This window comes from Typopeltis vanoorti, chromosome 17 (assembly GCF_054136105.1).
Source record: "Typopeltis vanoorti isolate ZY-2024b chromosome 17, IOZ_Tvanoo_1.0, whole genome shotgun sequence".
Lineage (NCBI taxonomy): Eukaryota > Metazoa > Arthropoda > Arachnida > Uropygi > Thelyphonidae > Typopeltis > Typopeltis vanoorti.
This window is the reverse complement of record NC_143565.1, coordinates 74,778,243-74,806,000: the sequence shown is the minus strand read 5'-3', so window position 1 is coordinate 74,806,000 and position 27,758 is coordinate 74,778,243. Positions and strand designations below refer to the sequence as shown.

General features: G+C 34.8%; 1 long non-coding RNA gene across 1 annotated transcript; it reads right to left on the bottom strand.

Annotated features, from left to right (window-relative positions):
* Window positions 1-552: 552 nt before the first annotated feature.
* Window positions 553-20,094, bottom strand: LOC150097496 (uncharacterized). The gene is made up of 4 exons (XR_016549709.1): window positions 19,960-20,094; window positions 11,343-11,902; window positions 3,468-3,622; window positions 553-616 (listed from the first exon to the last, which is right to left on the bottom strand). It is a non-coding gene; the product is annotated as an uncharacterized LOC150097496 (long non-coding RNA).
* Window positions 20,095-27,758: the final 7,664 nt, after the last annotated feature.

Here is a 27,758-nt window from a genome sequence, read left to right as displayed (position 1 = left end):
AGAGTCCCAGTTCACATGATGTCAGGTGTACATAAAACTATCATGCAATTGAGAATACTTTATGCATTATTGCGTAATTATACTTATTTGGGTTTTTGTGAAAGGTACTTGTCGTCACGTTTTACCAAATGGTTCACGTTTGGCTAGATAACCTGGTAAAATGTGATGACAAGTACATTTCACGAAAACCAAATGAGTAAACTTACGCAATAATGCACAGTATTAGCAGTTGCGTGATGTCGTTATGTACACTAACATCGGGAACAATAGGAATTGTTCGTTGCTGATGGCAATTTTTTTTTTCAGTGGCATGATAACAGCTTATGCACTTTTGAGATTTTCGATATTATTAAATCAAAGCAGAGACTTTCTTCTACAAAATTTAAAATTAGTTTTCTTAAGAATAAAATTCCTAAATACTACACAAATAATTAGCATTATCGTTATTGTGCACAAAAACAAAAAAAAAAATCTGAATATTATACGAAATTTCTCTATGACACATTAATACGGTTAGGACTAATAAGTAGAGAAAAGAATGAAAATACCTACCAAAAAAAATGAGAAAAAAGCATACATTCCTAAAGCTAAAGCTTTATCTTCCTCGTCAACACATCTGTAAATAGAAAACGTGAATCGTTTATTAAGAAAATGCATTGAATTTAGGCAGGAAAAGTCATAAATTAAAGATACTAAGAAATTATAAATTTGGTTTAATGCTTTATCCAAGTGTAAGCAAACAAGTTTGCACCTGAACTATTTTCAGGACTGGCGCAACTCGTATATAGAAGCTAATGACTTCACATCACTTGCCTTAGTATCCCATAATGCAAAGTACATATCCTTAAGGAAACGCTATGCATTATGGGAAAGGTCACTACCCAGACCAGTTTGGAACTTTCTCGTTAGTGGGAGCCAGAGGTGATATCTTGGTATCAGAGGTGATACCACGGTTGAAGTAATGCAGAAGTCATATTTCTATACACGAGTTGCCAAAAGGTGTCACACCTTAATATTAGAATACAGGTACACCTTGATTAACGCGATTAATTAATTCCTCGATGTTACCACGTATATCAAAATCTCGTTAATGAAATCTAATAATCAATGGTAAAAATTACAATTCGTCCATGATCGACTACTGTATTAATAATTCGTTTTATATGGTACTTACTCTTTTAGGAAATAAAAAATGAATGCAAAGTAAATCTTTAATAAATACTTGTACCTACATTATTACTGCAATTTTTTTATCAAAAAAAAGTTAAAGGGTCGTTTGAAAAGTTTTAGTTTTTTTCTTATCAGCATAATTTCTATGATAACAAGCAAAATTACACTCTGGACTTCGGCAATCAAGCATTCTTCGATTAACATCTTGATCCATATCCATTACTTGCTGCTTAAGCGATTCTAAACCGAGAAATATTCCATCGTTCTTCGATTGTTATCTGCTTTGGATCCCATTCTTCACATTCTGTTTGTTCGTTGTCTTCATCTGCGCGTTGTTGTTGTTCAATTTCAAGAAGATCGTTGTCACTGAAAACTTTTGAATTTGAATCCATCAATTCTTTAACATCTTCTGTATCAACACCATCAAAACCAAGGTCTTCACCAATTGCAACGATTGTCTGCTAGCTCCCACGATTCATGAATGTCTTCAATTACGTGTTTAATGTTAACATTTTTCCAAATTTCTTGGAGCGTAATCGCATTTTCTCCCGTTGTTGTTGTTTCTACTGCCTTTAGGAACGTCCTTTTAAGAAAATAGGCTTTGAAAGTTGCAATGACGCGAATGTCCATTGGGTGTAGCAATGATGTCGTATTCGGTGGAAAAAATAAAACTTTCACATTCTGGATGAAAACATCTACAAAGAATAATTTGTAAATACAGCAAAGCAATTTTGAAGTTTATAATACTCCCACTCTTAACGCTGAATAGAAAGAATGACGTCATCATGCTCACGATTTTCTTTCTCTCGGCCAGGAAACACTCCTCGAAGCTTACATGTTTTTGTGTAGTAAATTTAAAGACGCGTTAATTAAAACTCTTGCCGCGTATATTAAGGGATTGTCGCAATTCATTTCGCTGCGTTAAGCAAGGGATACCTGTACTCTGAATTAGAGATAGTTGTTGGATGCATAATGCACAGCATTATATATACTCGTAAAGATATGTGCTTTGCATTATGGGATACTAAGGCAAGTGATGTGAAGTCGTTAGCTTCTTTATACGAGTTGCCCCAGGCCTGAAAATAGCTCAGGCGAAAACTTGTTTGCTTACACTTGGATAAAGGATTAAATCAAGTATATAATTTCTTAGTATAGAAAAATCATGTTTGGATTTTGCTGTACGAAGTAAGGAATGGAGTTTGGTTAGAGGAATGAAAGAAGTGCTAATTTAAATTACCTGAGAATTTTAGCTTACGTTGGTGAAACCGAGCTGTATATGGTAGAGATATAAAACCTTACTACATTATTATCTTCAATATGGTGAGTAAGTGGATTAAATAGCAGCTTATTAATAGCCCTTGAAATATTGTAAGAAGAAACTGTAGTTCTTTCGTTATCTCTTTTTCTTCACTGAGAAGAGAGCAAGTAGGATTAGCTAATGTAGAAATGATACAATGATTTTAGGGTAGGTAATTATGAGATGCACATGAAGATATCTGTTATTAGGTGTGTGCTTTCTGTAAATAGAGATATTATATATGTCCGACACACGTCTAAATTATATATATATATATATATATATATATATATATATATATATATATATATATATATATATATATATATATATATATATATATATATCATAATCTTCTTTTCACTGGAATAGAAGTGATGGCAGTTTCCTCTGAATATATATTTACCAGTACAAGAAATAAAGGGTTGGCAAAGCCGAAGTTCTGTTTTTGAAGAGCGTTTCTAAAATACGAATAACTAGAATTTATGCAATGGATCGGAAGTGACAGCTTTTTACATAACTTCTCTTTTAAAAGAACCATAATTCCCTCATTGGGCACATTAGTAAAGAGGGAAATCGCGTCAAAACTGGCTATACTTTCATCCCTCTGAAGACATATATCTTTAATAATCGAAACGAAATGTTTAGAATTTTGGACGAAGGAGATGGTAGAACTTGTTAAATCTTTTCCATCTTTAATCAAATGTTTCAAACTTTTATATGTGGGAGAGCCAGTGCCTTCCGCAATACGTCTCAGCGGAGTATTTTCTTATGTATTTTCAAGACATTATATAGTCGAGGAATAAAAGTGTGTAGCGAAAGTATCTCTAGGAAACTCCGTAGTATTCTTGAGGAAATATTAGTACGCTTTTGGAGATCACAAATTGAATCTCTTTCAAGATAAATAAATGTATGCAATAATTATGACATTATAGGCGAATATATACTATATACGGCACTTATAAAAGCAGATGGCAATTGATAACTTAACAAGCGGTACCTTAATGCCACTAGAGTGGCTCCAGGATTAGCAGCAGACTTAATTATTGAAGAGAAGCACAAGCGGACCATGAAAGTAATCAGCATACTGCAGTATTCTGAGCAATAACCACTTATAACAACATCGCTGTCTACACAGGAACACTCCAGGAACATCTGTAAGTCAATAATTGTCTTTAGATAATGGTATATTATATTATTCGCAATCAGAAAAACATTAATAGTGTAATTTATTTTATATTGCTATATGAACAGATCGGATACTATTTACAAACATTTACTTGCAGAAAATTCTTACTAATAAAATAATTTTGAATGCAGGAAAAGTAAAAGAGTAAATATTGAGGTTGGTTTTTTAAAATATATTTAGTACGATATTACTGAAAACGTTTTCCCCCCTTGTTAACATCTGTATTGCAACTACGCGTGTTGTGTTGTGAAATACCCATCATTACATTATAGTTAGTTAGGAGTTAGAAAGGGATGGATGCTTCCAAACTCTTCCTTGGATAAGTATGTGCAACTTTGTTTTGAATAAGACTTTTCTTTTTCACTACTTTCATCAATAAATCCCAAGGTGATTAGAACTCTGATCCAGAATTTCGTTGCTCAAAATCACGTCAGGACTTTCGTTCACTGCTTGCATGGTATCCAGAAAGCACGTGAGAATCAACATCTACTAGTTGGAATTGGACGGGATCACATAAAGATAATGTTTTTCAGGTATTTCAGGTATTTCTTGTATTTCATCAATAAACCAATCAGAAGGACATAGGGATAATGCCTTGGTTTATTGCTTCAGATATTTCGGCTGTAATTCCAAACAACCAATCGTTGGGAATTTTGGTTTGGTTTACTTATCATTGGAATTATGTCCAGTGTTCATTTGCTAATATATCTAGAATGATCAAAACCCGACATTCGGGAAAGAAAACTCCGGCTACCTTTATATGAACCTATCCAACTCCTCGTCTTCCAAATAGTCCCTATAAAGGTGTTTCACTTTATAGAGGATAATCCTACTTATGATTTTCCAAAGGCACAGCATGGATAACGACTAAACAAGGGAATCTCCCCATGTTCAAGAAGAATTCATATTTCGAGCCAAGAGTGGCGTTTTTGCGATCGATTTGTATTGTATTTTAAGAGGAGTGAAAAACATATGGCATGGTAGCAGAAATTAGTGCTTTCGGCATGACTGCTGATGAAGAACTAACCAAAATCAGTGGTACTGTAAAACTAAGTAGTTGTACAGCAGCCTATTAAGACATTCCGTAAATTCACAAACTCTGTGTGTGTGTGTGTGTGTGTGTGTGTGTGTGTGTGTGTGTGTGTGTGTGTGTGTGTGTGTGTGTGTGTGTGTGTGTGTGTTTTCCGCCATGATAATAACTGAGTGTCTTTAACAGTTAATATTATAGAGTTAGTCATTAACTGAATCACCCTAGGGTTTCAGAAACTGTCGCAATTAAAAAAAAAAAAAAAAAAACAGCTACATACCAGTTCATTTGTAGAACCATTCAAATATGTGCTGTAGTTGCTGCATCCGGCATAACAAGAAGAGAATTAAATGACATCGCCATCTGATGAACAAACTGTTTGAAAAGCTTCGGTATTGCATCCACATCCGCTACTGCAGTTGGTAGTTACATTTAGAAGTCAGTAATATAATCTCGTGATGTTGAATTCTTATTACCGTAATATGTGATTGATAAAAAGTGTTTTATGTGACTTCAATCCACGAAAGGTTGTCAACGTATATTTGTACCGTGGATAAATGAAAGGTTTTTTTTTGTTTTTTTATTGATTTTATTTGTGTCTTTTCATTTATTTTTTACGTAATCCGAAAATGCGTTCTAGGAACAACGCAACTTTTTAAACGTCACTCAAGTCTACAGTCAACGGGGCGATGGGCACAGACGTGTCGATACAATTCATGTGTCTAAAATAGCCAAAAATCTAAATATGAAACAGGAATCACAAAATTTTACGACATAAAACAAGAACGGTTTTTATTTTACATATTTTATATTACTAACCAATAAAGATGCCGACGTCTTACATACCTACCCATTTTCTAAGAATGGTGGATTGATAGACCCGTTGATGTCATTTTTTTCACAAAAAAAAAAAAAACGCCATTGCAGCGTGGCGCTAGTGGCGCCTCACAGCTAATTCCAGTTGCAAGATGGCGCTTTTTGAAAACAAAAGGGGCTTCATCAAGTGACAATCCCCTTCAACTCGTTGATGTGTATGGAAAAAAGGTCAAAGAAGCAAGTGTTTTTGGTACAATGAATTTAAAGCGGGCCTTTGTGACATTGAAGATCGACATTGAGAGGTCACAGTTTCATCGAGCAAGACAGAAGACAACATTTCGCATTGATGGCATCGTTCTTGAAGAATGGCGAGTAAAACTGCGTAAAAATAACAACTGGTGAGCTTGAGTAAGTCCACTATTTGAGAAATTATTTCACGATGCCCTTGGCTTTCTAAAAGTGTGCTCTGCTTGGTGCCCCGTTGTCAGAGGAGTACAAGACAACAAGCATGAGGGATGTTTCTGGAGAATATCTAGCGATAATACAGCGACAAAGGCGAGTATTTTCTCCCTCGCATAGTCACAGGAAATGAAATATGGGATCATCACTTTACCCGGGAAAGAAAACAAGACTTATGACCTGGAAGTATCCACAACTTCTGCGCGCAAAAAATTCAAAACTGTTCCCACTCTACGAAAAGTCATGGGATCCCCAGGGCATTCTATTGTGGACTTCTTGCCAAAGGCAGGAACAATCAATGCAGAGCTTTACTGTTCAACGTTGGACAAACTGAAAGCCAACATTCGACGAAAGCGACCAGGACTCCAGACAAGCGGTGTGGTTTTGGTGAAGAATAAAGCTACTCTACACACTGCGCGCACCACTCGTGAGTGGCTGCGCTATAATCGTTGGGAAAATCTGCCACAACCCACCCCATACAACCCAGACTTAGCACCTTCAGACTTCCACTTCTTCGGCTCCGTTCAAGAAACATTTTTCTTTCCGGAAGGCTCTTACGGAAGGCAGAATTTCACTATGGATGTGGAAGTTCATCAGCTGGTGCGATGTTGTTTACTGGGCAGGGTCAGGGACCTCAATACTTGTATCGATACACTGATCTATTGTTAGAACAAGTGCATCAATAAATTTGGAGAATTTCCGAATAGTGCCTACTTACTTATTTCTTGGTGTATAATTTCAACTTCTTATTGTTAAACATCTAGTCATTTTGATAGCTTCCAAAACAGAACACTAACTTATTTACCAGATCTCCTATCGATCCCCCTTAGTTTCAATGCTACACTCTCACTCTTGGATTGGCTTTCATATCGAGCCTCTCCTAACGCAACTCATCAAAAACGTGGTGCCCTTTTTCGTTTGTAACTGCATCTCACCATCAGTAAATATACAGCACTTTATAAATCTCATATCCGCCCCATCTTACCATGCTCTTCTCAGATGTGGCGTTCTGTTCCAAAAGCTTCCCTAAGAATGCTCAATGCTTTCTAGTCAATCCGCTTAAAAGTCTATTGCTCCCTCTGAAACTTTGTCCAATGAAAATCACACAGACGGTCTGTTTTTGCATTATGTTTTTTCTCTCTTCACAGGTGCTTTTCTACTGAACTGGCCACGATTGTTCCAGTACATTCATCAAATTGCATACGAACACTAGCAGAAAGGTCATATCTGATCATCCGCTGAATATATATATATATATATATATATATATATATATATATATATATATACAGTTCGGATAATGACCTTCATATGAAGGTCGAAAAAACGTTGGAAAATTAAAGCAATTATTCTTAACACGTTAGTAGTCTCCATAATTTCTAAAAATGAAATAATAAGTTTTGTACTAAGAACTAAAAACTGAGTCAGCATTTGAACAATGAACATTAGACCCAATTACTCAACAACGGATAAATTGGATCTCAGTAAATATACACCGATTCATTATAAACTCCGTGCGTGAATGATTATTTTGGGTTATTTCAGTTACTGAAGTCTGCTGACGGTGAATAGTACCGGCTACATGTTACTCAGCTTATAATATTTCCATCCAACAAATACGTACCGCCCTAGTCTGCAGAGAAAATTACCTTCTCAACAACTGACAGGCTGCGGGTTCAAATCATATTACTCATATTATTATTATCATCATCATCACACCCTCCATGGAGTCAGCAGACTCGTTGATGAAGGTTTATTCAATTGACAACATATTTATCGTACTGAATCTGAAAATTCTTAACACTTCCAGTATTAACAACCTATTCCGATAATGCATTCCATTCAGTGTGCACTAGGATGAATACTCTGCGTTTCATACTTCCCTCACTTATTTGACTGACTTTTATTTAGGAAATTAATGTTAACTAACTATCAATACATCTCTTATGGAATTCCAAAGATATATTCCTAATATGCATATTTCTTCTTCAGTATTCCAAACCACTACTTGCCTGAAAGTTTTAATGCAGCCGTCTTTGACTTTGTTTCTTCTTTTCCTTGGGTAGATATTAAAAAACGTTTAATTTCCCTTGGAAACATAGCAACAGGGATTGTGAACACAAATATAATGAAGGCTAACGCAAGAAGTCCAATCCACCAAGCTCCCACCCATCTCGGATCATCTGATGTATATCCTGGATCATCTGAAAATAACAATATTCAGCAGTAATTATAATCAGAAATTTCACATAGAGGTATTGACACAGATTAATATATTCTAGAGAACTTTCATACACTTGAATAACTGCAGGATCATCTTTCGTCCTAATCATTCTTTCCATACTTTGCTTTAGATTATGATAATATGAATCCAGCATTTTTGACTCTGCAACCTTTACGACATGATCATCAGTTTATGTATCTTTTTTTTTTGACACATTGGTCTGTTCAGCACACGATGTTTCAGTGTTTCAGTTGAATATGACGAAGGTCATGGTTGTGCATTATATCGGTCCCTTCCATTTCTTCTCTTCTCCGTCAGGTATGTTAACTTCAATTTCATCATTATTCTTAATGACTAAAAATTAAATTACTTCCAACCTGGCTTATGATCTTTACAGTACACAAAATTTGCATATCCACAGACGCAATCATTTTCTTACTGCTGCAGGAATGGACCATGAAAATCGTAGAAATGGCGAACTTTATGGATGTTAAAATATCGTGAGGAGGCTATGCTCTTTGCAATTTAGGAAAATTTAGCAATCTCTCGATTAGTGCGCCTACCGCGTTCTTTAAAACAGGCACATTAATCTAAAACAAATTAATCGAGTATAATCACCTAAGGAAAAAAGTATAATTCGTTCCTCAAGTTTCTTTTTTTATCCTTGTTTTTCTTATAAAAGAATTAAGGTATGTCTCAGGGCCTAGTTAAAGGAAAACTGTGAAGCTGAAAGACAATAAAACATATTCAAGATATAAATCTATTATTCTGCCGGCATTCTGTTTCTTTCATTCATACAACTGCCTCTTCTGCAAATTTTCCTGCTTCTCTCTTCACAAGGGCAAGTTTCTAAGCATTGCTACTTAAACGTTTCGGTTGCACGAAAAATATTTTAAATTTGTTTCTGTGAAATCTCTTTGGGCTTGTCAGTAATTAAATTTTCTTCATATTCTTCAGGATCTTCCCGCTGCGCATCTAAATTTAGCAGGTCGGAATCAATCAATTGCTCAGAATGAAATTTTATTAACTTATATTCATTTGAAAAGTCTCTAAAATCATTTGCACAATGTCGAAGAATGTGCTTCCAAATGGATCACATATTGCTAGCAGTAATTTCATTCGACTTTGCGACTTTATAACTAGGCTGAGATTTCTCTGATTTAGCCATAAAAGTCTCGGAAAGCATTGGCTTACAAAAAAAGCCAGTTTCATCGACTTTGAATATTTGTTGGTCACAATAGCCACTCCCCCTTCTTATACAATTTTCTTCAAATCTCTGGATTATTTGCGGCCACCTCCTTATCGGCACTTGCAGCTTTGCCTGTGATTAGAACATTATGTAGGCTATTTCTCAAAAACCACCCAGCACTAACATGGAATTCTTCTTTTCCATCATTGATAGCTCGTTCTTTCAAAGTTGCAAAGAGACTTAATGCTTTTGATTTATAAGGTTAGTTCTTAGCGGGATCCGTTTTTGGTTACAATCTTCGATCCGTGTACAAAGAAGTCTCTCTAATTCAATCATTATAATACTTTGTATTCAGCAGCTTTGCTTAAACTTGCTCTTATATTTGATTCGTCCATTTTTGTGTTCTTGTCTTATCTTTGCTCTGGACTCGCCTTGTTCACTTTCTTTATTATTTCAAGTTTTTCTTCCAATGAGATTACGTTTCGAATCATTTTCACACTTTCACTTTTTTGATCACTAATTCTTTTACTCATGATGAAAGGTTGGGAAAATACTTTAAAATAATAAAAAAATGTAAGGAAAATAATTGCAAAGGAGATACGAGATATGATCAGGAAAATGCTATGTAATTAGCAGACGACATAAATTTTGGCGGTAAAAATTTGGAACATAGTATATATAGTGTACATGGAAGTTAGCATGCCATTAAAAATAACTTTCTAAAATGTTTTAAATCAGGAACTAAATTATTTCATTCTAGTGAGTGAATTTTTAAAATAGTTAACCATACAAAATGTATAGATCGAAAATTTTTAAAATCTGTAACATTTATTTTTAAGATAGGCGCACTAATCGAATTTGGGTATCGAAAGAAAATGACACACTGCTGGAAAGCGCACTAATCGAGGGATTACTGTATCTCACTGGATGCAAAAATGAACTCAAAGAATTCAATGTGGCATCTAGAAAATTAGTGGATACGTAGATTTCCGTGTGTGTGTGTGTGTGTGTGTGTGTGTGTGTGTGTGTGTGTGTGTGTGTGTGTGTGTGTGTGTGTGTGTGTGTGTGTAACGAATACTTTACGCATCTACATTTGATTTTTAATTTAGTTTATCAAGTTCATTTAATGCATCAAGGGCATTTTCTTGTTTCACGTTACTATTATAAAAAGGAGTTTATGAGAAATCAATTATTTTTCTACTACACTTGTCATTCCTGAAGTGTAACCATTACTTCCGGTAAACTGCTTATATTTTTGCAACATTAAATATGACATTTATATTTTATTGTCTCAAACTGTTTGTTTAAAATAGTTAACGAAATTTACAATTCGTCAAAAAAAACTCCTGCCCTCATACTTATTTTCTACATTTACTTACAGAATGGATCTTCGCAGTATTTTAAGCAGATCGAGGACAGACCGACCGAACACATGCCCAAATATCCGTATAGCAAACATTATAGCTGGAAAATAAACCAATAATTTATTTAGAAAATAAATCGAAATTAGGCATAGAAAAATAACACTGGTGAAATAAACAAACTGACGTAATTGCATTTCTTCATTTCAAGGCATGAAAGCTTGTCGATAACTTAATAGGCTCTAATCACCAGTTTCAATTCGTTCTTCTCATTTGCATTCATCAAATCTCGACTTCATAGGATGCATTTTCTTTAGAAAGTAAAGTATTATAGGTTCATTCCATAAATATTTAGCCGGCCGATTCGTATTGATAGACTTTCTAGATAAAAGAATGATCCAAGATTGCTCAGGAACCATTTCAGATCATTATTGACTCTATACACCATCATTTAATAGGGTTTTTGTTTAATATCAACTAATAATGGCACAGCAATTTGACAGGAAAAATTCTAAATTAATCACATTGAAATGCATTGATATTTAAAAATGGATGTAACTTGAAGATAATGAACTTAATTTTAGAAAAAAAAAAGTGAATCGTTACTTACTCATATATGCTGGAAAGTCTTGCTTTTTTACATTGTCATCTAAGTAAGGTAATCCTATAATACTAATGGTTACAGATCCAAACCTATTGAGTTCATGTGCAATAAAAAGCATACAAAAAGCTGGAATGGTCAGAGATGCCTTATCGTCGTGGCATTCGTCGAATCTAGGTACACCTTATAACCTGCGCCATAGATGAAATACGGAAGTACCGTTATAAAGCAACTGAAGATGACCATGATCATTCCTACAGCAATAAGTCGTGGCCCGTGGATGCCTCTACTGTAATAGCCAATCACAATATTTCCAACCTATAGGACCCACATGTTCTGCTATCAGCAGCACACCGCTTCATACGCCATCACATCCAAATCTTTTCTCCAATGTAGTGATGACACCAGTAAAGTAGAAAAAAAAATGCTCCTTGGAGCAGACTCAGAGCGCAATTCACTACTAAGCAAGCTTTGGGATTAGGAAACCTTTGTAGCCAACCAGGAGTGAAATTACCAATTCCACAAAGATGGTCTTTATTAATCTCCTTATCCATGATGGTTTTTATGGACTGGAAAGAAAGACAAATCTGTTCATTCATTATGAATATAAAAAATTTAAACTAAATTTAACCATGAAATTTTTCAATTAAGCTTCTCTCTCTCTCTCTCTCTCTCTCTCTGCCTATCTGACTAAATATTGATAATACCTGATAAAGAAAAAAAGGAAAACCACAGCCTTTATGAATTAATTTATTAATTAAATATTGTCAGAAATATAGTGCTGAGTTGACTTTTTTTTGCAAGTTATCATTTGTGAAAATATCCATGCGTAAAATTTCAAAATATCTTAAATGACCCTTTAGTAGTCATGTGAATGCTGCAGTATAATTTTGGTATTTTGCTGTATTTAAGTAAGTTTTCAGTTGCTAGGTTATCTATTGTTTCATTACACTTCAATCCTACATGAAATGGTAATGTGAAAATATTACACTATGTTGTGCTTAGATGATTGAGAGAATCAATGCAAATCCTTGTTTAGGGAATGTAACAAATGCTATACGAGCTGAGTATGACACATTTTCTTTACGTGTGTTCTTATGCGATGTTAGCACAATAAAAATAACCGAGTTCCCGTTAGGAAGACTCTCCCACTTTAGTTGAGATCGGCTAACATACGCTGAAAACGATTATGAAGGTTTTACTTCTAGATGGGATTCGAATCCAGTTTTAGTTTTTCCAGTGAGTGAGTGAATGAGCAAGTGAGTTCAGATGTATTAAAGGATCACACATATGACAAGATCATTATAACAATCAACAGAAAAATCAAGACCAGAGGATCACTTTCGTGCTATTAAAAATAACACGAGGTTTTCTGAAATATAGTTTCTTGCCCATACTTATTTAAACAATACTATACGTGGCTAACAGTATACAGTAAAACTGTGTTGTGGTCATAAAGGTTTTTAATAATGATGAAAAATGTAGACATTTTTGGAAAGTTTTTCTTTCCAAAATTTGAATCAACAAATGAAAATCAGTACATCCACTATTCCTGCAATTTCCCATAACTCACTGTTTTTATTTCATGGTGAATGTTTACACACGAGTTTCATCACAGTTAATGTTAATGAATTTGATGTTATAAATAAATGCTAAGTGAAGTGCAGAATCATGCTATATAATTGTCTAGTCTTGAATATAATTTATACAGAATGTTTATCAATATAATGTGTTATAGCTATTTACCATTCACTTACTACATGCTTCTTTTAACATGTCTAAAATGACTTTCCAAAATGCATATACAAAACCAGTGCTTCCCAAACTTCTGGATGTCAGGGCCCCCTTTGCAAAAATTAAAATATTTCACGGCCCCCCCTCGAAAAAATATCGTAATAGAGAGATATATTATTGTAATATGTATTGTATTTATATTCAATACAAAACATACACAGCGAATATTGCAAAAATCAAATGCATATATTACATTTTTTGCCTCTTACCGTTTGGTTCTGAAGACGATGCGGGCTGTTCTGGTAAAATAATGTCCTTTTTTTTTTTTGAGTCTGTTTCTGCTTCTTCTGATTGTTCGCGGAATTTTTTTTTATCAACCACTTATCCATCTCAGGGTTAAATTTTTTAACGTAGAATAGATCAAATAATATCACCATTTACCGATACTGGCACACCACAGACTGATAACATGGAATTAGTGAATATTACCTGAATAAGGGAATCCCCAGACCAAGAACATTTTTCTCTTTTGTGACTTTTCTCCCTTTACGGTAATTAATCCTAACGCGAAACAGACAGCAAAGGCAGGTTATTAAAACGTGCATATGATTGGTGCGGTATTAACAAAAGATCCCTCAACCGAAAGATAAAAGCATAGCTGACAATTGAGTTGAAATGCTAACTCTCTTCAACCGAATCCCATATGTGAAACTGCCATAACATTCATTATATATATATATATATATTACTTAGTTTTAACACTTTTACGAATTTTAAAACGTTCGGTTGAATTTTATTGCTACCTTGGGAAATCGAACTCACACACATCTAATTAATAACAATAGTTTTTAGTTAGATACTGTGTTTGCCCATGCAACATATGGTTTTGTTTCAGTCTATACAGCATAGTTTCTATATGATTCATTAATTAGTGTGTTTTTATCCCAGTTGCCTCTAATTGCACTATTTGTTGAGAAATATATTACACAGACTCCTCATACCTTATTCACTGGCATAATAAAAGTACTTGTTTTTATTGCCTCTGCAGTATAGTGGCTCTTAGGGAGGGTGTTGTTTACCATGCAAGCGAGTTACTATCTCCCCATATGAACTTGTTTAAGCATTTTTCATGTGTGAAGTATATGCGAAACTTTTATTGGTAACAGAAAACTAGCTCGAATGACAGTGATAATATAAAACGAGTTTTGATATGTATATAAAGTCAATATCAACAGTCCGTGATGAAAGGGACAGGAAAATTTGGAGCTTCCCTGGAGAGCATTGGAAGTAAATACAATTAACCACTGCTTTGAAATGAAATATACGAATAAGCAATATTTACTAATATTCATTAAGCGCCGAAATACGCAGGAAGCAAAGTTTGTGAACCAACACCAATGTGTGAATTTTTTCATTAAAATATAACAAATAACAAAAAAGAAATAATAAATAATAAAAGTTAAATACGTTTCTTTTAAAATAAAAAAAATCTACTTAGTCTTAAAACATTTTAAATGTGTTTTCATTAATTCACGTCCCCCTCAACAAAACCTACGGCCACCAAGGGGGCCGCGGCCCACAGTTTGGGAAGCGCTGTACAAAACAGTTGATGTAAGTAAATCAGTCTTGTTAGTAATCTCTATATACAGTACAAACACAATTTAATCACTGCCTAATAAAAACGAGAAAAAGTGTCTTATAAACAGAATACAGGAGGATTTCAAACTTATTTCTCCTGCTCCCGCCTAAAAGCTTTATCTGGAATGACTGAGCAGAAGTTATGCTCTTTTGTATTCCGAAGGCCAAAAATTACCATAAAGGAGTTTACGTCTTATGATGTCTTTCATAAATTCCAGTTCTCTCTGGAAGTCAAACTGCAGCTTCTATCGTGATTTTTTTTTCAATTTCTACTAATTATTCAAGATCTCGCATATTATTTCGGTTCTTTCCTATTTTGATTTTAATAGAAAGTCTATTAAGGCATGATAAACACATGAATATTTTAAAATAACAGTTAATATCTGACCAATAGTATCATCTTTCCATCTGTACATTGCAGATCATATGATTGGTGACGTGATCACTAAAAATATCGGAAAGAATAATGTGCAATGAATTATAGCACTCATCATCATCATCACCATCAAATTCTTGCCATGTACCGTCAAGGGGTGTACAGGATATGATAGTACTACATGAAAAAATTTTACATCATTACTAACTTCCTATCTACAATTTTACTCCAAATCAGTCTGTTACTTGTCAAGACTCCAACATTATCAGATCTTATATTTCTATCATCTAAGGCACTTTTTACCGTATCAATCCACCTATATCTTGGTCTTCCTCTGGGTCGTTTTCCTGCCAACCTGGCAGAGAACACTTGTTTTGCTAATCTTTCTTCGCCCATTCTGTTTAAGTGACCATACCACCTGAGATTAGCTCTGCTAACACATTCCTGGATGCTGACAATGTCAGGTTCTTTCCTAATATCCTCGTTTTTAATATGATATTGCCATTGACGCCATCTGTTCACGCCTATAATCTTTCTCAGGACTCTCATATCTGCGGTCTCTAGTCTTTGGTCAAGTGTTTTACTTCTGACCCAGCTCTCAGATCCATATGTTAAAACTGGTTTGAACACTGTCTTGTATACAGTGACTAATTTCTCTCTTATTCCATATCAATTTATTCAATTGACTTCCCACCATACCAGCTTTGCTGATTCTGTTGTCTATTTCTATATTTAATTTACCATCTTCACTAAAAATCGTGCCTAAGTAGCTGATATGTTTTACTTGTTCCACAGGTTCTTCATTCACAACACAGTTGACATTTTCAATGATTCTACCTATTTTCATTGTCATCGTCTTTTTATTGCTGACCTTCATACCATATCTATAACAACAGCTATTGAATTTAGTCAGAGAATCTTGCAGGCTTGTAGCGGATTTATTTAGAAGTATAACATCATCCGCATAAAGCAAAGAGCTGACATTAACATCTCCAATTTTGATATCATGTTTAATACCACTTTCCTTCATAATGTGATCCATATAGATAATGAATAACAGAGGGGATAATGTACATCCTTGTCTCACACCAGATTTAACATTAAACCATCTTCCTCTACTTCCTTCAATTCTAACTGCTGACTTACAACTCAAACAAAGACTAAGTATTGTTTGAAATAATGCCCCATTGACACTATATAACTGTAGCGTATTGAATAGCTTCTCTCTTGGCACCTTGTCATATGCCTTTTCCAAATCGACAAAACTTAAATACATATCTTTGTTATATTCCCATGCTTTCTCGACTATTTGTCGTAAAGTGAAGATCTGATCCTGACAGCCTCTATTTGGCCTGAATCCAGCTTGTTCTTCACCAAGCTTTTCTTCCACAATTCTTCTTATTTTTTCTTCATCGTTTCTCAAGTATACTTGCATAGATCTTGCCAGGAACACTCAGTAGGGAAATACCTCTGTAATTCTCACATTCAGTTTTATTTCCCTTTTTATATATGGGTACTATGAGAGCTCTACTCCAATCATCGGGAATTCATCCCTCTGTCCAGGCTTTCTGAACTATGCAGTGCAGCTACTGTAAGACTTTTATACCACCATTCTTCGGCATTTCTGGTCGAATATCATCTATTCCTGCTGCCTTTCCACATTTCAGGCTTTTGATGACTTTTTCTACTTTAAGTATGGATATGTATTCCTGACTGCATGCCTGGTCAGTGTTTTTTACCACTGTGCTCTCATCACTGCTTGTTTCATTTAGCAGTTTTTCAAAGTAATTACTCTATACTTCAAGGATATCTTTTTCTCTAGTTTTCATGTCACCTTTATCATCTCTAACTCCTTTTACAGCACTATTTCCTCCATTCCTAAGCTTCTTCAACTTCTTCTTCAAAGTTATAGCACTTTAAAGCAATAATTAATTGCTGAAAAATTGTAATTTTATTATCCATATTAATTATATTCAGAGATCACTTCATTCAACAGCACAATTTCAACTATCTACGCGTATAAGACAATCCACGTATTAAATTAAATATTTTTAGTAGTTTCAGTATTTGTTTAATCAATAACTTCACATATTAAAGACAAAGGATAGGTAAGCAGAAAATGGTATTTGCTTACCATACGGTGAAAATGAATAGTTGATTGAAATATAAGCCAGCTAGAAATATAGACTCGTTTGTTTCAAATAAACAAACTTGAGTTGGATTTTAAAGTCACTTTTGTAGTGGGTGGTTTCATCTTTTTTTCTTATTCTATAAGTAAACTAATTTATTTAGGAGTTTACATCATATGGTGTCTTTCATAAGTTTCCTCGTATTCACTAACTCGGAAATGGACGAATTCTAAATAGCGGACGTCATTCGATGGCAAGTATATCTTCATGTCACGTGATTCTTCTTGTGACGTGCATCATCCACTTAGTACTGGATACGTTCCGTGACCATCAGAAATATGAAGGGGGGGGGGGAACGCGATACTAAAGGAGAAGCAGTTTGTAAATCACACATGTGACATATTTATATTCGGCAACTCAAGCATGAGTGTAATTACTTGCAGATAATTGAAGTCCAAATTTCGTTGATATAGATGCCGAAATGCAAAGACAAAACTTTAAAAAAATATTAATAAAATAGACGGACGAATGTACAACAAACAAACAAAAGACTGCCAAATGAAGTAATTGAATGAAAAGAAAACATAGTCGGGTTCATTTAATGTAGAGGTAATTAAGTTGCTCTACTACTTTATTACCCATGAGGCAATTGTCTTATTTGTGTCATTTACATGTGTTCGCTGGGCCAGTTTGTCTCGTTTTAAAAAAACTTGAAAGGGAAAATATTGCAAGTCTCCGAGAAAGAAAAATATTCCCATATCTGACAAAGTTAATTTTCAAAGTGTTTGAAAGGCGCTTTCATCAGTGACAACAATACTAGAATAAGTGTGTATTATACTTTGAATAAAATTGATAATCAGACTCTGTAAGTACGATTATAAAGTAAGAAAAAAATCTAACACTTCTAGTATTACAACAGTAACATGTGATTTACGAACCAGAAATGTGCATCATTTCTCAAAAAATTCTAAAATTTCAAAGAATTAAAAAGTTGAACCCAAAGTGCATATTGTGGTTTGTACCATGATAGGAATTCAGTGGGCTATTTTTGATTAGCGAATTGAAGTGACTGTTATATAAAGTCTCATCAGTAACCAATTTCTTGGATTTACAACCAAGTAATGCTATTACAAAACATTTTTCTCTAGAAGTAGATACAATTAAGTTGAAATCGTTTGGTTATGAGCCTTTTATTTGAAAATTCTTGGTTGCCTTACTGAGAAGGACCATCTCGCAAAGGATGAATGTGTTGTGCCCTACTTAGGCGATTTCTGCTCCATTAAAAATGGCTGACTTCATAAGCGAATCGAGAAAAACTACTGGAGAAGCTTTGAAGTTGCTAACAGATGGTTTGGGAGAGAATGCAATAACAAAAAAAAATATTGGTTATCAAACTTAAAAGTGAAACTAAGTGGTTGATGATTTTGAAATGGATACATCCTCAGAAAACTCTCCACGAAAAGAAGAGAAGACATTAGCCAAAGAATTAGCTCAGCAAAATTAATATTCTGGAGATTTTTTATGCTGCTCCCGCCCATCCACCTCGGGAGAGAGCTTAGGATTTCTTTCCTATTTAATTATTTATTTAGTTTTATTAATTTTATGTTTTTGTATTAATATGTTAAAAGTAAATATTATGTTTTATTTACTTTTAGATAGCCCGGAAACCCTACTTTTTCAGGTTACTTCAAACCTTCATTAATTGAGACGGTGGTCTTTCACATGACTTTAATGTTTATCTCCCAACTAAAAATATGTCATTTAACATCTTGTTTATTATCACAATGGATTCAACTCTGTTGTTGTATGTGCAGGGATTTCGGGCCAAAATAATGCAACGGCTCATCGTATCCTAAAATTATTCTTTCCCCATTTCAAAACTCTAGTTGGTGCAAAAATGAAAGATGACATCATCACTACGATTTAAACGGTAATAAATAAATTATAAACAAATAATAAAGGCTATTCTAGTAAAAATATTCAAAACCCAGGGATTCTAAAAATGTTTTCGACAGTGACGCAAGCACTGTGCTACATTGTAAGAAATTATTTGAAGGAACCGGGCGTGGATAGCAGATGAATGTAAGATAACCAACACGTTATTAACAACCTTAAACATTTTAACGCAATCTAGCGTTAGCTTATCTTATCTACAAAACGAACAAGAACAGAAGAATGAACGAACCTCCACGATATAAGAAAAGAGAATTTATAGAAAGATATCTCCGATTTGAGCAGTATTACAACACTTAATATCAGATATAAGTAATTATGCATTAAGAAGCACCGTTATATAAACTCTGTTGTAATATTTGGTGCTGAAATGTCTGGGTAAAGTTTCACATTTGATCTGCTTTCGTGGCTTTGAAGTATATTCCAGAACCAATTAATTTCAACTTTCCTTCACATGGTGGTTTTCGCAGTTGTCAGATCATTCCTTCAAATTAATTATGCAGATTTTATTCAGTTCATTATAAATCCTGTGTATCACATTTCTGAGACAGAATTACTAATTAAGTAGGCAATATTTTCTGTAAGCATTGAAGATATACTTTGTTTTAATCGTTTAAAATGTCATTAACTGTTTAGAGTTCTTTACGAACTGTTTAAAATTCAATATTATTTCTACTGCATTAATGGCCCTATGGAATTACCATAAAAGAATATTATCGTAGAACTTTTATCGGGCGAAGTTGTTACTATATTGATAATTTCAAACTTTAAATCGGTATTAAAACGGATAACTTACGTTGGTCGAAGAAGTGCACACTTAAAATAATGAACCACGAATTACCGAGGCAGATATGACTTCAATTTAAATACGGCATATAAATCGCTAACTGCAGCATTTAAACACGATTTCGCGTTTAAATGCTGCAGTTATACACCATTTCTTCACAGTCGCAAGTGTGACTGTGAGATAAGTATTATTTAACTCTGAAAGAACGTCACACAACCAGCCACCCTAAGTGGTCGCCCACAGTAAAATAAATATAAAAAGAGAATGTTGGCAAAGAGCCATTAGAAGGAGTGCCTCCTTTCCGGAAATCACGTGTTACTAATACACGTGATCATCGAGTATTTTGGTAGATAAACGTGAATATTATTCTTAGCCGATCACAAAAACTGGAGAATTATTTCAAAAATCAAATAAAAGAAGTATAAGTTTTTCACATATACAATAATGTATGGAACGTAAGATGTTCTTTCTTTAATAGTGAAGGGAATAAATGATTATAAAAATCAACCGAAAGAGGAAATCCATCCTTGAACTGATTTGCACTGTTAATCCTTCCAAAAATATCCTTGAAGAAAACTCCAATGGCAACTCACAATTGTTGGTGATGAGATTTTTTTCAGATTGCTGCCACTCTCATAAGCATAATTTATTCTTCTTGTAGTCATTAAAATGGAAATTGTTTTCATCATTCTTTCTTACTTTTGCATTTCGTTGAATCGATTGTGAACTGCAGAGATACTCTAGTACATTGGTTCTTAACCTGGACGATAGCCCCCTCCTGGGGGCGCTGTGAACGCCGAGGGGGAGCGTTAAGCATTATAATACTAATGATATAATAAAAGCAAAAAAGTCCATATATAATCTAGCATCCCTATTTATCGTTGTATGTTTGGCGACAATGTCAGAATGTTGTATGTCTGGCAATACTGTTCAAAGTTATCCGCTACTTATTTTTAAGAATTTTCTACATTGAAAATAATTAATTTGGGATATTTTAACAGCAAAGACTACTTTTATGAGTTTTATCTTCAACCTTTCCTAACGCCTATCCGACAACCATGGTTAGCTGTTTACATGTAGCCCGTGGTATCGTGTGGATCACTTCGTTGATATTGTGTAGCACTGTAGCCCATTGAAATGAGTGCAAAAATGTGTCCTCAAAACTCAAGCGAATATTTAAAATATGGAGTTATTCCGTCTATAAATAATGAGCAGTTACGAATGTACTAAATATGTGAAAAACGTTCTCAAACGAAGAAATGATTGAGCACTTAAGAACAAAGCAACCAAATAAAGCAAAAAAAGGATGTGGAGTACTTTCGCGAATTAAAGACTAAATTTAAAAATCGTTTTCGACTTACAGGGTTGGCTGCAAAACAAAGTAACCAACAAGAGAAGGGACACTTGTTTTGTCTTACAAACTTTCAAAATTAGTTACAAATGTGGAAAGTTATCACCTATTGGCGAAACTCTTATCTTACCGGCTATAAATGAAGTTTCAGATACGTTGATTGGCCCGAGTAAAAGTAATATGACGTCGTCAATTCCTCTCAGCAGTAGTTCAGTATCAACAAGAACTGACGAAACGGCAAAGGACATTAAAAAAAAAAACTTTGGGATGATTTAAAAACCATAGAATTTTCTTTGCAACTCAAATGAGACAAAGACAACTTTACGTGCCCACGAAGCTTTGTGAATGGTCTACGTGCTTTATATAAATAATAATGAAGAAATTATGGAAGACTTTCTATTTCCTAAAGAACTGAAAATTGACACAAAAGGTTCTGCAAATTTCCAGGTTCTTAAAGACTTTTTAATGCCGAAAACATTCCTTCATAAATATCATTGCGAGTGCAACTGATGGAGCACCAGCTATAATTGTCGTCACCGTCAATTTATAGCGCATTTAAAAGAAGCATTTCCAAATATCTTTACAATTCACGGCATTCTTCATAGACAGCACTTAGCTGCAAAACATTTTAGCGGTAGACTACATAAGACATTGGATGATGTTATTAAAGCAGCGATAAAATAGAAGTGCAGTCATTGAATACCGTATTTTTCGGAAACTTTTCATTAAAATGAAGATGAATTTGAGCGTCTTTGGCTTTACAGTGAAGTTAGATGGCTCTCACATGGAAACTATCTGCGACGCTTTAATGTACAATTACAATTGTACTCAAGTACAATTTCAACAGCATGCGTATGAAAGATTCTGGCTAAATATGCAATGCAAGAGACTAGGTTTTAGGGATGGGAGAAAGCTGGAAACAGCTAAAATAGTAGTTATTTCAATTTTCTTATAAAATAAAATTGCATATAATATTTATAAGCTAAAAATATTTTTTTAATTTCAATTTTATTAAACATATTTTATATATTAATTTTGTACTGATACACCATAGAATCCTCAGTTGTAGCAAGAAAGAAAATTACTGCTCATTGCTCATTGCGTTTCCTTCTTCATGGGGGAAGAGTCCTTTTTAGGACTTCCAGAGTAACAAATAGCAATACTGTAGCCAGTGAAGTTTTAACTGAGGCTCGGCTATTGCCGTTACCCAGCCATGACTAGAGCTCTTAGCTCAATAAAATCACTGGATAAAGAGTCAAGGACTCAGTCCATCTCCCAGTTCTTTTAAGAACTTCCTTCTTCATACTTGTTCGAGAAAGGATTCAGTGTGGTGTTGCAATTGTTAGATAAGCAGCGAAATAGATTTCAAATAAGTGAAACTTGAGACTTTGTTTTCGTACATCGAACTATGACTATTTTCGATCTCACATGATCTTGACCTTCAAATGGCATGAAATTTGTTTTATTTTTTAAAATTTTTCAACTGTCTTCTTGACTTATTTTGTTTACTTCAAAGACTGATAATCTTCATTGTCTTGTAATGTAATATGATCATCTCTGCATACAGCATTGCATTGACAACAGCTCTTGTTAACTGGATACTTGTTGTTTTCGGTATGTTAATAATATTATAAATGTATTAATGCCTTCAAATCCGGTTGATTTTCTATTTTATTTATTTATTTATTTTTGATACCTTGATTCCTTCTTTTAGTGTTTCTAATTTAATTGCTTCTGTATCAGTAATAATTTCTTCATTCTTGTTTTCTGTTATTAAATTTGGTACTTACAATAAACTCTTATACTGTTCTATCCATTGGTTCTCATGTAGTATGTTAACTTGTGCTGTATCTCTTTCCTTATTGTTTACTCTTCTTAATATTTTATAGGCTATGTATAACTTCTTCCTTTACATATTAGGCCTAGTGGCCTATTACATTCGAAACCGGAAATCCCACTGAATAGGTCGATCAATCCTATCCTAGGAGTATCCTAAGTCAGTATGCTCACGGAACCGGTTTGCTTGTTCTGGAGTTTTGGGTTAAGAAAAACCCGAATTTTTATGTGAACCCCTCCCCCCTCTACCTCTTTGTGAAACGCTAACTCACCTTTCGTCGAAAGAGATCAGATGAAAGTTCCTCAAGTCACTGACGGAAATCGAACCCAGTTCGATTTCCGACCAAAGGGCTTCGTCAATACTGACTGAGCTATGGAGGCTGTCATAAACCTCGTCTATTTTATTAATAAATCTGCCCCATGAATCTTGGTGAGCTTTCTGTAATATGGTTTTAGCTATATTTCTTTTGTTTTTGTATATTTTTTTGGTTGCCTTTGTGTGTTTTTGAATAAGTCATTTGTATGCTAGGTTTTCATTTATCACATTTTCTATATCTGCGTTCCAAATTTTTAATGTTTTTATTTTTAATATTTTATGTTTCTTCAGAGGGTGCTTTATGAATTATCTTTATCAAAGTTTTCCATTCGTCTTCTTGATTTTGGCTTTTTCAGGTAATCTGAAAGGATTACCTAAAAAAGCCAAAAAAGATTACCTGAAAGGGAAGAAGTTAACGGATACTCCGCTTGAGCAAGGTGTATCATGCCTTTTAAAGAGTCACGTGTTTGTATGCAGTATAAATTGGAGGAATATGATGCTCCCAATTCAATGTAACTATTTCCGGGCAAAATAGCTGCGAGAAGGGAACTGACAGAGTTCGAAAGAGGCCTTGATAGGATGCCATGTTGCATGCCTATCTGTTCGGATATTATTGACAAATTGGGCTATCAAAGGTCAACAGTCAGTAACAGCATAATGAGATGGAAGCAGGGAGTCAACTGCAAGTGCTACCTACCACTAACCACACTCACCAATGTGACTGTAGGATGCCACGAAGAATAATATGCTAAAACCGTCATTCGTCCCCGACAAGTTGAATGCGGAGTTCCTGGCATCAATTTGAACGCTAATCTGCATAAAAATATTCAGAACAGAGGCTCAACAAGATAGGTTTCCATGGTACGACCGCAATATACAAGCTCTACATTACCCGAACCAACATGAAGCGTCATCTTCGGTGGTGAAAATAGCGTGTACATGGGATGTGGAAGCTTAGAAAGCTGTGTTAGGAGAATGGCGCTACATCCTCTACTGAGCAGATGGAAGAGTGTGGGTGTGACGGATGCCTGAAGGACGTCTCTTACCAGACTGCGTAATCCCAATTTTTGAAATTCGGAGGTGGCGGTGTGATGGTATGTTCCTGTTTTTCTTGGTATGGCCTCTGTTTGTGGTGCTGCGAACATTGAACTCCGAGAGGTATCTAAACATTCTGGACAATGCAATCCTTCCTACTATGTGGTGTTCTACGGAACTGACCATTGTCTCTTTCAGCAAGACAATGCACCGTATCATAAGACTGCTGCTGTTACTGCGTGATGTTCAATAGGACTCAACACTACTGAACATCTGTGGGATGAACTGGAGTTTCCGTTGATGTCAAAGAATGACGCTGCATGTACGCTTGTGCAAAGTATGCCTCAAAGTATGCCCCAGCGAAAGGAAGTCTAGTGGGCACCATGGCTGTTTGTTCCACATACTATGGTGTCCGCTGACTTCTTTCTAAGCAGTGTACATTGTGTACTTGTTCTATTTCTTGTTTTTCCTTATTTACTTCATTCTCCATTTTATTTATTTTAGAAACTACTAAGTAATGATTCGAAAATATTTCATTTCCGCTGTAAACATGTACGTCTCTCACACATGGAGTTATTTTTTTATTAGTAATGATATAACCAATTATAGATTTTGTTCGTCTGCTATTTCAATTATATTTATTTATATTATTTTTAAAAAATAGAGTTCGTTATTTTCAAACTATTCAAAATATCGAATTTTGATATTCCTTGACCGTTGTTATTCGTGCAAATTTCTCCATACTTTCCTAAGACATTTTGGGATTGGATTATTTTCAACTCAAGTATTAGGATCTCCTTCTATTAATACATATTAATGTATAATTCCAAACATTGATTAGGTAGAATAGAAATCTCATGAGAAGAAAGTAGAGGAATTTATTGAATTGTTGCTGGACAACTTTCTCGAGCAGCATGTGAAAGAAAGAACTCGAGGTCATGGAGTGATGGATTGCTCATAGCGTCAGACGGAGTCTCTGTCAAGAATATGGCTATTTTATCACCAGTGGGCGACGGTGATCATGCTGTGTTTTCTTGGCAAGTATCTAATTGTATTGATGCTCCGATTAGAACAGGTTACATGCTGAACTACAAAACTAGAAATTATGATCAACTTAAGAGAATGCTATCTTTGATCCCATGGTATCAGTTATTGAATGGGGAAAATCTTAGAAATACCGACCTACTGAATGTATCCCTAGTTTCGAAAATAAATAGATTGGGAGTGAAATGGATGTGCAACTTTATTAAGCAAGAGATCCACAAGAAGAAGATGATGGGGAAGGAATATCGTGAGAATAAGAGTGACAGGAGTTATAAAATATATAACTCTCAAGCCAGAAAAGTAGCGAGTATTGTGCGGAAAGCTAAATCGGAGTATGAAAAGAAATTGGGCATGCAAGCTAAAGGCAATCCAAATGAATTTCATCTTTATGACGCAAGTAAAAAAATTAATGCATGTGAAACAATAAATTTATTGAATGCAGATTACTCAGATATCGGAAGCTAATGAAATTGTTCAAATAATGAGTGCTCACTTTGCTAAGATATATCAAACAGGTGTATGTAACGTAGGGCACATTGCTACTGCTATATTGGATGAAGAGGGGCATGAAAATGAGGTCGAAGAGCTGTTGCATAACCGAGATAAGAATTTGTCTATAGGGAGAGAGAGATGGAATATCAGCCCGTTTACTAAAGGAATGTTCAGCCGAACTGGCTAGGCTTCTCACATGTTTGTATAACCTGAGTCTAGGCTCAGGAATGACACCTCTGGAATGGAAGGAATGTATGATCGTTCCATTGTACAAGGGTGGTGCAAAACCTGATGTATCTAACTACCGACCTATCAGTATATCTGGTGTGGTAGTGAAGATTTTAGAGAAGTTGGTAAGAATTCGCATGCAGAAATGGGTTGAAAAACAAGCTATACTCTGCAAGGAGCAGCATGGGTTTACTAAAGAAACGTTATGTTTTAGCAATCTGCTCATATTTTATAACAGTGTTAATGCCGAGTTGGATAAAGGGAATGGATACACTATGATAATGTTCGATGTTTTCTAAGGCATTTGATAGGATGCCACACGAAAGACTGTTGCATAAACTGGAGAATACGGGATTGGAATATAAACTCTTGATTTGAATCAGGGGATTGTTGACAGACAGACATCAAAAAGTGATATACAGTGGATGTGAATCTGTCAAATATAAGGTGACCAGTGGTGTACCTCATGGTTCAGTCCTTAGAACATTATTGCTCAATCTATACATTAATGACATCAAGCAGGGTTTATCATCAAAAGTGCAATTGTTTGCCGATGATGCGAAGGTAGGCAGGGTAATCAGAGGTGCTACTGATATTCAGCACTTACAAAATGATTGAATAGGTTGGAAATTTGGGCAAACGAAAATGGCTAGCAGTTTAATATTAGTACGTATAAAGTTATGCATACGTACTGTGGCGTGATGAGATTTCCAGCAGTATTAACGGGATTATGCTACAAGAAACTGAGGAGGAAAGGGATCATGGCGTATTGGTGGATAGGAATTCGAAGTTTAAAGGCCAGATAGTAAACATTGCAAATACAATCAGAAAATAATTGCAATGTTGAAACGAACCTTGACATGCAAGGATAAGGATGTCATTTCACCTCTTTACAAGGCTTTGATAAGACCACACCTGGATTATTGAGCGCAGATTTGGTCTCCCGGATTCCAAGGGCATAAAGAAGCCGTGGAAAGGATGCAAAGAAGAGTTATAAAATTATACCTGGTTTATGGGATTTAGATTATGAGGAGAGACTACGAGTATGTAGACTGCAGACTCCGGTTAACAGGAGAAAGAGGGACGATATGATGGAGTTCTATAAACGCTTAAATGGGTATTATAGAATAATGTCTGATGAAAATTTTCCGTTATATGGAAAGCGGGGAGAGAACACGGGGACATCCATAGAAGTTAAGGTTGTTCTCAGTCAAGAAAGGGGTAAAAGCTAGGCTTTTCTCTCACAGAGCAATGAGTAAGTGGATTAGTTTTCCTTTATGGGTAGTGAGTGCATCTAGTGTGAATAAATTTAAGAGAAGGCAAGACAGCTAGTTTGAGTGATTTATAGCCTTTCTCAATGAATCCTTGACTCCCTGGAGGTCTTAGATAATAGTAATAATAATAATATAATCATTTTTATTTCCTTTATTTAAATATTTTTGTAGTTCCTCATAAAATTGTTCAGACTCCTCTTTTCTACATTCTTCAGGGGTAAACTCCTATGAT